Below are 12,875 nucleotides of genomic sequence, written 5' to 3'. Positions count from 1 at the left end.
TTTATCTTTTTCTCCCACGAATTTGGCTGCCAAGTGCTCATTAAGACCTCCAATTTTGTCTCCAAGTTGACCAAAAAGGCTACACAAAGCACCCATTAGACTTGTTGGCATAATGACTAACCAAATTCACTCTATTAACATAAATATAATAAAAAACATGCAATAAACTAATGAGAATGGTGGATTAAGTCAAATTAGGAGGTTGAATGAGCCCAAATAATTGTCCATTTTTGGGGCTCATCATCACCCCCCTACTGAAAGTGTTGCTCATCCTCTGAGCAACCAATCTCTCTCCTCATCTTTGATGGCCCTGGTGGCCTCCTTGGCTAAAATCTCTGCCGATTTCTCCTTTTGCTTCCCTTTTCCAAACTTCCTGTAGAAAGTCCTATAGCTACGTTTTCTGGCTTCCTGTAGAAACAGACAGCACCACTGTATCTTGCTTGGCTGTGGGCGATTTTCCTTTCAGCTGGGCTGTGGCAGCCTTCATCTTCTCCCCCTTTCTGCTCTTCTTCCTCACTGCCTGCTGCTTTTCCTAGTGAATTCTCAGCCTTGTTATGAGTGTGCAAGTATATGCAATCATATGGAAGAAATGGTGGCCTTGGCATTTCCTAAAACCTGCAACGTGAGGGCACTCGTATGTTTTGTAACAAGGAAGTTGGTTAAATTCACAAGATAAGCCACGGTCATGTTTCCAAGCAACAGGAATATGATAAAGGTGTTTTCTCTGGCTTTTTCAATAGCAATAGCTAATACATTACCCTCCACAAAAAGAGTAACAGGAAGCAATAGCAGCGCAGCAATTGGTGCCATGTACATGAGAAAATTCATAGAGTGAAGCTTCTCTGCCTCAGAGGTAAGCAGGAGCCCTTGAACAACTGATTTCAATGCTCTGGTAGCAGTTGATCCTAGGCAAACCAAAAAGCCAAAAAGGTGGAATGATGGCTCACTGTTGCTTGCAATAACAATGCCAAATACCACAGGCACCAAGGCCATATAAACCACAGAAGACTCCCTCTCACATGTTATTATAAATGCAAAATATTGCTGTGAAGAAGGGAGTTGTTGCCCCAATAGCTTGATTGAAGGAGACTGGCAAATAGCGCAGAGAAATATTGCCACAAACAACAGAGAAGGAGAAAATGAATCCCAGTGCCAATATCTCAAGAAACTGTCTCCTGGAGACGATGAACTGCATTGGTACAATCTCTAACCATGAAATTGCCAGAAATCCATAAAATGAACAGCCACACATGTGCAACATTGTGAGGAATATTGGGTATCCAAAAAACTAAGTAGGCATTTGTTAAGCAATAGCACACCAATATTGGAAGAGTACCAAGCTGCAATAATGAGAGCTGTTGTAATAGTCTGGGACACAGGAAATGCACCATATTTTCCTTCTCCTATTGGAGTTGGAGGTATGTCAATAACTTCTTGTTCAAGCTTTGGATTACTGCCCCGCCTCGTCCATGTTTGTGTTTCGGCCATAGCTGAAGAGGGCTTGAAAAATTAGATCTGATCAATATTCGGAAGACCCAATTGGTTTCCAGACCTGAGCATCGTCTAAGTACTTGTATATACTGTGTAGGACTCAGATGGACCCAAAACAGATGTGGATGTCTCGTTATTATAAGCCTCCCCCAACTCTGCAACTTGGTGATCTTTTTAGCCTCCTCAAGCTGAGAGATGAAAGAGAGATCAGTTCCTATTGGGAACAGCTTCAGATTGAGATTGAGGTGTATGAGAAGCGAGCGCAAACACAAATATCATGAGGGAGCTCCACCCCAGTTCCGCCTGAAAACCAAGCAGCTTACTCTGCCCTGGAAGACTCTGTTGTATTTTCCTGTAAAACGTCTTCCTGTAGAATGCTAGTCGGATTCCATAGGATGTCTCTGCGCCTCTGCACAATCTTGGTATGCTGGAGAATTTAGAACAGGCCAAAACAATCAACGAAGGATGATAGGTTAATCATTTTGAGGAAGCAGAGGATGTATACTTCAGTTGAACATGATGCAAGTGCAAGTTAACAGCAGTCTATGAGTTTCGGCTGAGCGCTCATTAATTCTGCGTGATTTTTGGTGGAGTGAGGTGGCAAAAACGTGTGCTGGCCCATATGAACTGTTGTGCTATCATGAACTGCATGTCTTCTTCTATTTGTTAATCAATTGATGCCCTGTGCACTGAAGTTCAACAAATCTTCCATTGCCTGTGTTTCTCAACTTCCACGTGAATGACTATCCACGCATGCTGCGTGATTTTCTCGTGAGTGCTAGAGAACTGGGTGTCTTGCTACATTCATGGCTTAATTTCACCATTCCATTCGTTCATGCAATGCTTAGACTAGATTCATGCAATAGATGAACAAGGTTTAGTCACGTACCTGAAGTCAAACGGCTGCTTGTGAAGCTTTTTGCTGCTGCATGCTCATGTTCTGCTGCTGCATGCTTGGATCCTTTGGTTCCATGAGGGCTTGGCTGATGATTCTTGATTGCTTTTCCTTGTGCAGGTGTCCTCTGACCAGATCTAAGCTGCATGCATTTGTTTCCACGTTCAGATCTGCACGTTCAAGCTGTTGCTGCTGCAATGTCATAGAACCAGAACTTGTTTTCGCCATTTCTCCCAAACGGTAAAGCGGATTGATCTGAAACTTGCTGAGCATGTTTCTATCATCATGATGCATCTCCCATAGAAAAATCGTGATCAATGGATGCACGGATTTCGAGAAAAATGGAAAATGGCTGAAGATTTCAGAGATCGATTTCTCGGAAACCGTGCATCGGAATCGGCTGAAACTGCTTGGGTAGGTTACTATCACTCACATGCATATCCCCATGAAACAAGTTTTGAAACGGATGCACGGATATGGAGAAAATGCAAAAATGGCTGATGGTGATGGAGGCTGATTTCTTGGAAACCGTGCACCGGAACGGCATGAAACTGCTCAGGCATGTTGTCATCACCCTTGTACAATTCCCCATAAAACGGTTTGTCAAATGGATGCATGGTTTTCAAGTTATGGCAAAAACAAATTTTGTTCCATGTGTTTTTTTCTTCAAGGCATTTTGCAAGTGTTTGCATGGAAGGGAAAACTGAGCTTGGGCTGTGATGCAGGTATGGAGATGATGGAGGAGGAGTTGGAAGATTGCATGAGGGCTTCTGAACCCTTGAGGAAGCTACCATGTTCGCCAAACCACTTTTTGAAATCCATGTCTAGTTTCCCACAATTTCTACAGGAAGTTCCTGTAGAAGCACAATGAGGTGGAAAAAATGATGGAGAAAGGCAAGGGATGGACACACAAGTGCTTGTAGGCCTAATCAACAGATTCCCACCATCAGATTCCATTTTAGACTTGAATTTGGTTCGTCCAAAGGTTCTACAGGATGTTTCCTGTAGAAATACAGAGCTTCCTGTAGAAGGCATAAGAAAAATTCCTTTAACCTTGATTTGAGTGCTCCTCCTGTCATGAAACGTCCTTCTTGCAACCTGCAATTAGCCAATGGAATTAGTTTTATTTTTCTTTTTTCTTTTTCTCTTCTTTTTTTTGAAAAACAACTAGGGCGCCTCATGGAGGTTTTCACCCTAATTGCCTGCCTTGGGCGCCTCCAAGGGAGGTTTTCACCCAGAGATCTTATTCTCTTTCTCTTTTTTCCCAACCCATTGACCGCCTCATGGAGGTTTTCAATCAATGAGCCAATCTAAGGCGCCTCCGAGGAGGTTTTCACCTTAGATTTCTATTTTCCTTTTTTTTCATTTTTTTTTTCTTTTTTCTTTTTTTTCTACCCTACCCTACTTGAAAAACAAAATCATTTTCAAGTATAAGAATACTTCCAATGGAGCCATGTGCACATCGAGATTAGAGAAAAAATGATGTGAAGGCTCGAAATGCATGCTTGGACAACTATCCAGATCTCAGAGACCAAATGATCTGGCGTTGAAGGGATCAAACAAAGCTGAGGAAGAAAGTACCGCTGCAACTTAGTGACCTTCTGAAACCATATCTCAATATAGCTTTGATATCCTTGGTCGTCTTGCTGATTTGGATCATTCTTCATGTCACCTTCTATCATGACCTTCTGATCTTCCTCTTTTTGTTGATCTTTCTCTTGAATACATGGAAGATTTGATGATAACCATGAGGGAACTCTCTCGATCTCTGATTTTGATGCCTTCTCTTCATCAAGTGCATCCCATGGTGCTTTGATCTCCTCTTTTGAATCTTCTTTTTCTTTTGGTCCTTCAATGTTGTCAATATAATCTCTGTTTTGCAACACTCTTCCTGAGCTTTGGTGAGCATCATTGGGCTCAAGAGGAGTCATTTGGATATGTTGTGCCTCAGCATTGTAATGGAGTTGAGCTACTCCAATGTGTGGCTTTGGAAATGGTACGAATAGTTGAGTGGAGGTGTGAAATTGAGATGGAGATGGATGGCATTGTGGTTGGGTAGGCATTTGGGGTTGCCTTGGTGGAGGAGGAGGCGATGGTTGTGGATGAGCAGGTGGTGGAGGAAAATGAGCGGAATGAGAGTTGTACTGGGGCCTCCACTCCTGATAAGGTGCATTCCACTGAGGTTGTGGCTGAGCATAAGAGTGAAATGAATGAGCAACTGGTTGGGCATAATATGGATCTGTGAAGGAACAAGGAGGAGGTGTGAACCAGGAAGGATGAGCAGGGGGACCCCAAGAAGGCATGAAAGTGGCTTGATAGGGGTCATAATAGGTCTCAGGTGTCCCTTGCAGTTCCTGCTGGTAAGATCTAGGTCCATGCGGCCAACTTTGGTTCATGTAATAGAGTGATTCAGTGGCTCCTTTGGCTCTCTGATATGCAGCTTTGAATCTGGGTAAGGAAGGGCACTGATCTGTAGGATGGTATTCTTCACAGACAAAACACACTTCTATGGAGTACAATGGACATTCGTTCCTAGGATGCTTTCTAGTGCACCTAGGACAAAGAATGGCCAAAGCCCTCTTGGCTTCTTCTTGCTTCTTTTGGATCCGCAAGGTATCCAGTTGCATGGCAAGAAACTACCTCATATCACTCTTGAAATCTTCGATCTGATTTGCAAACTCATTCTTGGACAAGGTATTGCTCCCAGCATTTATACTTGTAGCCATTTGCTCCAGAGGAATGGTTTCTTCTTCTTCTTCCCTAGAGGTTCTTTAAATATGCCTTGATGTCCACCCAGGGGTTCTTTAATCACAGCCATCGAAGAAGAGAGAACGTTGGCTGTGTGAAGCAGTGGGGGTGTTGTGCAATCATTTTTTTAACTTATCTCTACTCCTACAAGACATGAAATGAAATCTTTTTGGTTGATTTTTTCTTTTTTCTACTTCTACATGCAAAACTGAAATAGATTGAACTGCAACTAACTATCTTGCTAAAATGAAAATGCGGAATTGAAATGAAAACAGGAAATGACTAATCTATTTTGCTCAAATGAAATTGCAGGAACGAAATGCTAGTCTACACTTGCGGAATTGAAATGCTAATCTACGCTTGCAGAAATGAAATTGCGGAATTGAAATGCTAATCTATGAAAGCGAGAAATGCTAATCTAGGAAAGCGGGAAATGCTAATCTACTTTTGCATAAATGAAATTGCATAATGGAAATGAAATAAACTACTTAGAAGAAGTTTGTAGTGGAAAATAGAAGAAAAGCGACAATCACCAATACTCTGACGCTTCCCCAGCAACGGCGCCAAAAAGATGGTGGGCTCCAGTATTGTAGCAATAATGCTACAACTCCTGGAACTCCCTTCTTTAATTTTATCAACTCGGTAGTTCGTAACAAACTTGGAAGCGACAGTGCTGTATGCACAAGTACTAGCTCTTGCCGCAGCTGTCACTTGGTCAGCTGGCACAAGTCCACTAGGAGCTTAAGCCAACTTCTATGAGCTCTTAGAAGAAGCTTTTTAATTGATGGATGAAAGCTAACTCGAAGGAAGCTAATCTAATTGCAAAAAGAAACTGAAAGCCAAAAAGAAACACAAACCCTAGCAAACCCTAATTCTACCAGCTAGTCCTGCTGACGCAAAGGAGAGCATGCAAACTACTGAAAGAGATGCCATTGCTTCTAGGAAGGTAAAATGCATGTGTCTAAGTTATCACTATGTGAAGAAAACATCTTTTTGTATTTGTGATTAAGTTATTAGAATTATCATGCATGTGCTTTTAACTAGCTTTTCACTGTGCAGAGGTGGATCAAGGAGGAGAAGTGCTTGGGAAAGGTTGGGAAGGTTCGGAGAGGGTCTAAAGGGTCCCTAACACCCTTCCAGAGAGTCTCACAAAGTTTGGCTGCCAAGAAACCGTGTTTATGAGCTTCTACAGGAAGTCTGCAGGGGTTCTACAGGATGTTCAGGATTTCTACAGGATGTTCTGTAATTCTTCTACAGGATGTTTCGAAATGGGATTTTTGAGGATGGGTGATTGATGGAAGATGCATGGATGGTTATGGAGGTAGGATGGGGGTCTGAAGTGACCCAGGAACTGATGGATGGAGTGGTGAGATGATATGTGGAAGGCTGATTTGGCTTTAAGGTAGTTGAGACAACAATGGAGAAGAAGGTAGGGTTACGTGGGCAAGAGGATGGGTGTGAAGCGAGAAGCCTAGATATGGGATGAATCAGATGGCTCTGATGAAGCTTGACCATGTGAGTGAGTGATAGAGATGCCCTGCACAATGCACATTCAACCGAATCAATGAATTCTTGCAAACAAACTAAGTCCTAGCTAACTTAATCTAACTGTCAATGAAATGAATAAACAACAGCCTCGTTTGGAAAGAGAACCATGTACATCACGTGAGCAAGAACATTCTGAAAGATATAAATGCATGACAAACTCCTACCAACCTATTCCCAAACATAAAAGCTACTTTAACCAACAAAAACAACCAAAATAACAAAGCAAGATCTAAAGAGCAGATTTTATTTTAAGAACGCAGCAAACACGCATAAAGATAAACAGGGGAGGTACTGGGCGCTTGAGATGGGCCCAACCCCAAGAGCTACAGCCTCCCAAGAGAGATTTAGAGCTGGTGCAAAGCTGAATTCATCTTTATTAATCAAGAATGAAGAGTTACATCAAAACTGTCCACAAGGAGAGCTTGAGAATGAGCTGAAAGCAAAGCTAATCTATTGCATACAAATCGAATTACAAAATGACTACAACAAGGCTATGAAATGACTAACTACTAGCTACTATCTACTGGCTAAGTAGCTAAAATCCACTGGCTAACCAAAATGAGGCCCTAAACCTTCTTATTTATACAATTTGAGGACCCAACAGTCCTCCTAAAATTTAGGGACTCGGCTGCCCAAAACTTGGAGTTAACAGCAGTCCTACTTGACTTGCTTGGCTGCCCTTGTGCTGATTGATTCGGTGGCCGTTGAACTCCGAGCTGATGGTGGAGAATTTGAGGTAAGGGCCCATAAATGAAGGGGACACCTTCCTACAAATCCTCTAGCTTTTTCTCCCACGAATTTGGCTGCCAAGTGCTCATTAAGACCTTCAATTTTGTCTCCAAGTTGACCAAAAAGGCTACACAAAGCACCCATTAGACTTGTTGGCATAATGACTAACCAAATTCACTCTATTAACATAAATATAATCAAAAACATGCAATAAACTAATGAGAATGGTGGATTAAGTCAAATTAGGAGGTTGAATGAGCCCAAATAATTGTCCATTTTTGGGGTTCATCATCAGTCACAACACACTTGCTCATAAGAGCCATGTATCCAGTGTACCGATTAGGTGAATTTCTCTGCATGCGTTGGGCTGTAGGTGGTCCTACAACTTTCTCTGCATCTTGAGCCAGTCGCTCAGCTTCTGTCAAGCGCTTTCGCCCTCTGATGGTTGGCGCTGCATGAGTGGTCTCTTCCACTCCATGAACCTCGTCGAGTGGCTGATCCACGTCCTGAAGCTCATCCTTAGGAACTAATAGCTCCTCATATGCATGCAAGTGTAGCTCCCTCTCAAGCGAACACTTCATGGCTTTCTCCTCCTGAAATTTTATATCTCGTCGCACAACAGTTTTACCACTGTCTGGCAAATACACACGATAGTTGTGGGGCGTATCAGTGTACCCCACAAATATCCCAACCTCTGCGGTTGGCTCCAACTTCTTCCTGGCATCCTTTGTCACATGCATGTAAACGTTAGCACCAAAAATCCTCAAATGAGAAAGACCAGGCTTCTTACAAGAATAAGCCTCCTCGGGTGTACTCATGCCAAGTATCCTATGAGGACAATAGTTCTGCACATAAACTGTTGTATTGCATGCTTCCACCCACAAGTGAAGGGGTAGGCCCTGATCATGCAACATTGCCTGTGCAACACCCACAATCATTATGTTCTTCCGCTCAGCTACCCCGTTCTGCTATGGGTTATGGGGAGCTATGAGCTCTCTTCGAATCCCTTCTGCCTTGCAGAAATCCTTGAACTCCTCCGAGATGTATTCACCACCATTATCGCTCCTAAGAGCCTTCACCTTCTTTCCCGACTCCTTCTCGACCAGTGCTTTGAATTCACAGAACTTTGAATATGTCTCGCTCTTCTTCTGCATGAAGAAGATCCAGCACTTACGAGAGAAATCATCAACAAAAATCACATAATACCTATGTTTTGTTGTCGAAGCAACTGAGAAAGGTCCACACATGTCTGTGTGAATTCTCTCAAGGATCGTCGTGGCACGACTATCCTTCTCGTGAAAGGTGGCTTTCACAAACTTCCCCAAAGTACACCCCTTGCACTGATCTGACTACGCAAGAGTACCTTTAGGAAGCCCTGTAGTGATCTGCTGTAGTATCTTCAAGGCTCCATGGTGAAGGTGACCCAATCTCCTGTGCCACAACTCGCCATCATCTCGGCTCATCAATCCTTCTACCTTGCCTGCCATTGCTGTGCATCCATCTACATGCAACTGATAAAGGTTCCTCACTCGAACCCCTATCTTCCGGGTCTCACCAGTTGTCTTGCTGTGCAGGAAAGCTTTTCCCTCGCTGAAAACAACATCATACCCTTTGTCTTCTAACATCGCCATAGAGATAAGATTCTTCTTCAATCCTATAACATGCATGACTTCCTTCAATACGAAGGGTTTACCAGACTCCCTCTCAAAGGAAATGGTACTGATACTGGTCACACTGTATCTACCATCATCGCCCATCTCGATGTGCACTCCAAGATCTTTGTCCTCCAGATCAGAGAACAAATCTCTATCTCCCGTCATGTGAAAAGACGCACCACTGTCCAAGAACCACACTGATCCTATCACTCTTGAAACCAAGCATGCGATCAATGAAAAATCAAGCTCAAACTGCGAGGCTAGAGCCTCTCCTACTGCCGATCCAGCAACCTACTTGTTCTTTTTCTTCTGCGGACAATTAGTGGCATAGTGTCTGTGCTGGTGACAGTGAAAACACTTCACCTTGGACATGTCCTGCTTCTTGCCTTTCGCACCAAACTGAGAAGCTTTCTTGCTCTTCCCTTTCTTTGCTTTGGCAGCCAAAGCGCAATTCTCTTCATCAGCTCCCTTTGACGAAGATCCGTCCCTGGTACTCCGCCTGATCTCCTCCTGCACAAGATCTAACCATAGTCTTTCCCATCCTGGCAATTTCTCCCGACCATTGACAAAGTCCTGATAGGAATGCCAACTCTTCGGAAGACCAAGGAGAGCCAAGCTCACCAAGTCCTCATCATCGACAGTAACCCCCACACTTCCCAGCTCATCTCGACACTGAGTGAGCTTCGTGAGATACTAGGGCATACTATCACCCTTCTCACATTTGATGTTTTTGAGTTTATCTTTGAGCGCCAGCTTCCTCTGATCGCTCTTGCTTTGGAATAGATCTGTTAAAGCCTTCCACATCAGATATGGGGAAGTCTTCCCATGCAGGCTGGAAACAATGTGATCCTTCACGCCCTCCAACAAAATCCTTCGACATTTTGTGGTCTTCTTTTGACAAACTTTTGCTTCAGCAACATCAGTGGGCTTTGGAACATCCGTCTCTATGAACTCCTTCAGCCCATTATCATCCAACACACTCTCCATCCTGTCCTTCCATGCAATATAGTTTGATCTACCCTCAAGAGCATACTCCAATCGCAATCCGTTGAAAGACATTGTTGCGTTGCCACCAAGAAAACACTGCTGCAAATTCAAACTTCCACCAGCTCCAACTCAACTGCCTCGGATCTAAGATTCGTGAGAACACAATACTTCTCGTACAGAGATTGACTCTATGGGAATTCACCGGATATCTCACCTTCCAAAGGAAGGATGAATCCAGAGGCTACCTGGCCCGATTACAGACTCTGCCTGAAGAAATAGAATGTAAACACTTCCTGAATAGTAGATCTGATGATCAACAGCTCTGATACCATGTAGAAATTTTGAATAATTTAACACATATTCAATGGAGATTATCTTGATCATGTAATATTGCAGAATACATACACAATACATAAGCTCTTCTACGTTGATCATCAATTTAGCAGCATCAATAACAATAAAACATCAAGAGCATTCACACATTAACACAGTATGTAACTCGGGGAAAGCTTACAGCTGAAAACCCCACACTATCTGTATATTAATGATTGAGAACATGTGACATTACAAAGTACAATGCTTATCACAAGCAATCCAATACCAGCTCCACCTGTTACACACAATACAGCTCAGATTTGATCTCCAAATCTATTCCACTGCTTGCCTTCCTCCACTGCTCAATACCTGCTCAAGAATGAATGAGAATGGATTAACCAAACTCGGATTTACCTCCAAAGAATCACTCACACTGGGAAAGACGTGAGAAGAGGCTATAATACTGGCAAATACTTGGGCAAACTCGTTGGCATACTCAATCCCTTGATTGTGCAAATCCTCATGCACAACTATAGTCACAACTGATAGCAATATGATCCTCTAACACCTGTCCCTGCTGAACTAAACATGCACTAACATGCAACTGAGTTAATTGATGTATTCTATAGTTGCATTATGAGTTAATAATTAGTTTAACAACTCATCATTAGTCTATTTGCAATTAGACTAATTACAACTAGTTTAACCAAGTCAAACTGAACACAACTCCATCAACTCCACAATCAACTCTACCAAACTCAACTGATTGAGTTCTAACTGAAGTCATGCATGCAACAACTCAACTGACCCATAAGAAAAGTGTACTTCCTTCTGACAGTTGCATGTGCCACATCTGTAGCTCAAACTGAAGTTCTCCAAGAGAATAAGATCAAGTTTATAGTCCAAATATTATTATGAGACAATAATATTTGACTTTTCTATTTTTGACAGCTAGTCTAAAAATAGACTTTGATCACTCCTGCTGTGATCACTCCTACTGTGATCATCCCTGCTGTGATCCAAAAATAGAACTTGCGCCATAATTTTCCTGCAGGCCCACTTAGTGAAGGCGACTCTTTTCACTAAGCTCCATCATCTTGTTGCAATCTCAATAGTAAATTAACAAAAATATAAATAAACGAGAGGTATGGTAAATAAATAAAACATTTTTTTATATTTACTCTAGAAGTCACACGCTATATTTAAGAACACTAAAAAAATGTGTTATATTTAGGTGAAGCCTATGGACCAAATTATTATTAATACCGTGCAAAAAAAACATTATTAACCCATTATTAACCCTAATAATAGTATTAATTAAAAAAAGGATGGCACATGGTATTGACCCATGGTATTCACGTGGAATGTAGGCTATTTAAAGTGGGGAATTAAACCAGCATAGATCCATCTTTACTCTGGATCTACTAAGCCTCGGGAGGGATCAAATATCATGATATGCAAACTAGCATAGAGAAAAAATATTTGATCCTCGAGCTTGGTAGATCAGGGTAAAATGGATCTTGTAATTTAATGTCACTTAAACATTTTAATTTGGTTAAAATAAAAATCAATTATTAATTTTATTAATTTTTATAAATTACTAATAGTAGTTTTTAAGCTCCAGGTTTATGATAACCCATGGTATTGACCCATGGTAATATCATGGTATTCATGTGAGCATAGACTATTTAAAGGGGAAATTCTATCAGCTTAGATCCATCTTAATTTTGGGTCTACCAAGAGCTGAGAGGGATAAATAGATTTCATCCCTCCAAGAGTGGTAGAAGTGGAGTTAAGATGGATATAGGTTGGTTTTTATGATAATGAAGATATTAAATAGACTTAGGAAATTATATTATAAAAAACATCTTAAGGTCAATGGTTAAAGCTACATTTAGTCACTTCACAAAATTTAGTAAAAAATACCAATATCTCCATTAATATTGGTTTTTCTGATTTAACAAAAAAAAAATCAAAACGGTGAAATCTTATCACTCTTTTTGCATCACCCTCGCAGAAGAGAGATAGTTAGTGCCCAGATTGCCCACCATTTTTCAAACGTTCTCAATATGTTATCTTCATGAAAAAGTTAAGGTACTGATGTTGGATTAGTTGTTTGAAAAATATGTTGGTTTGTACAACCTTTCATCTTCTTTGTTATTCTTAATTTGTCGTAATGATCTGTAGGGGTTGGGCTAGTGCTTGAAAAATATGCTAGTTTGTACAACCTTTCATCTTCTCTATTTTTCTTAATTTGTCGTAATGATCTGTAGGGGTTGGGTCAGTGCACCATATTGTCCTAAAAGGTGGAGATTGTGCACCAAAAAGGAAATTAATCCACATGTTACAACGTTGTTAAAAAATGCAAGACGTATGAAGGTAGTGAATTATGCTAATAAGCAATTTAGATTGGGAGAGACGTAATTAAATTTTATTATTTAATTGAAGATTTCCAATTAAAATAATAATAAATCTATATGTATATATTAATATATTGATTGGAAGGC

The 12,875-nt window shown here is 41.3% G+C and overlaps 1 pseudogene; it reads right to left on the bottom strand.

Annotated features, from left to right (window-relative positions):
* Window positions 1-576: 576 nt before the first annotated feature.
* LOC149237506 (putative sugar phosphate/phosphate translocator At1g12500 pseudogene) lies at window positions 577-1,488 on the bottom strand (annotated as a pseudogene).
* Between the last annotated feature and the right edge of the window lie 11,387 nt (window positions 1,489-12,875).

This window comes from Pinus tabuliformis, chromosome 8 (genome assembly GCF_031772625.1).
Source record: "Pinus tabuliformis cultivar Carrire ecotype Pingquan chromosome 8, CPIR1, whole genome shotgun sequence".
NCBI lineage: Eukaryota > Viridiplantae > Streptophyta > Pinopsida > Pinales > Pinaceae > Pinus > Pinus tabuliformis.
The sequence above is the reverse complement of the archived record's forward strand: the minus strand, read 5'-3'. Positions and strand labels throughout refer to the sequence as shown.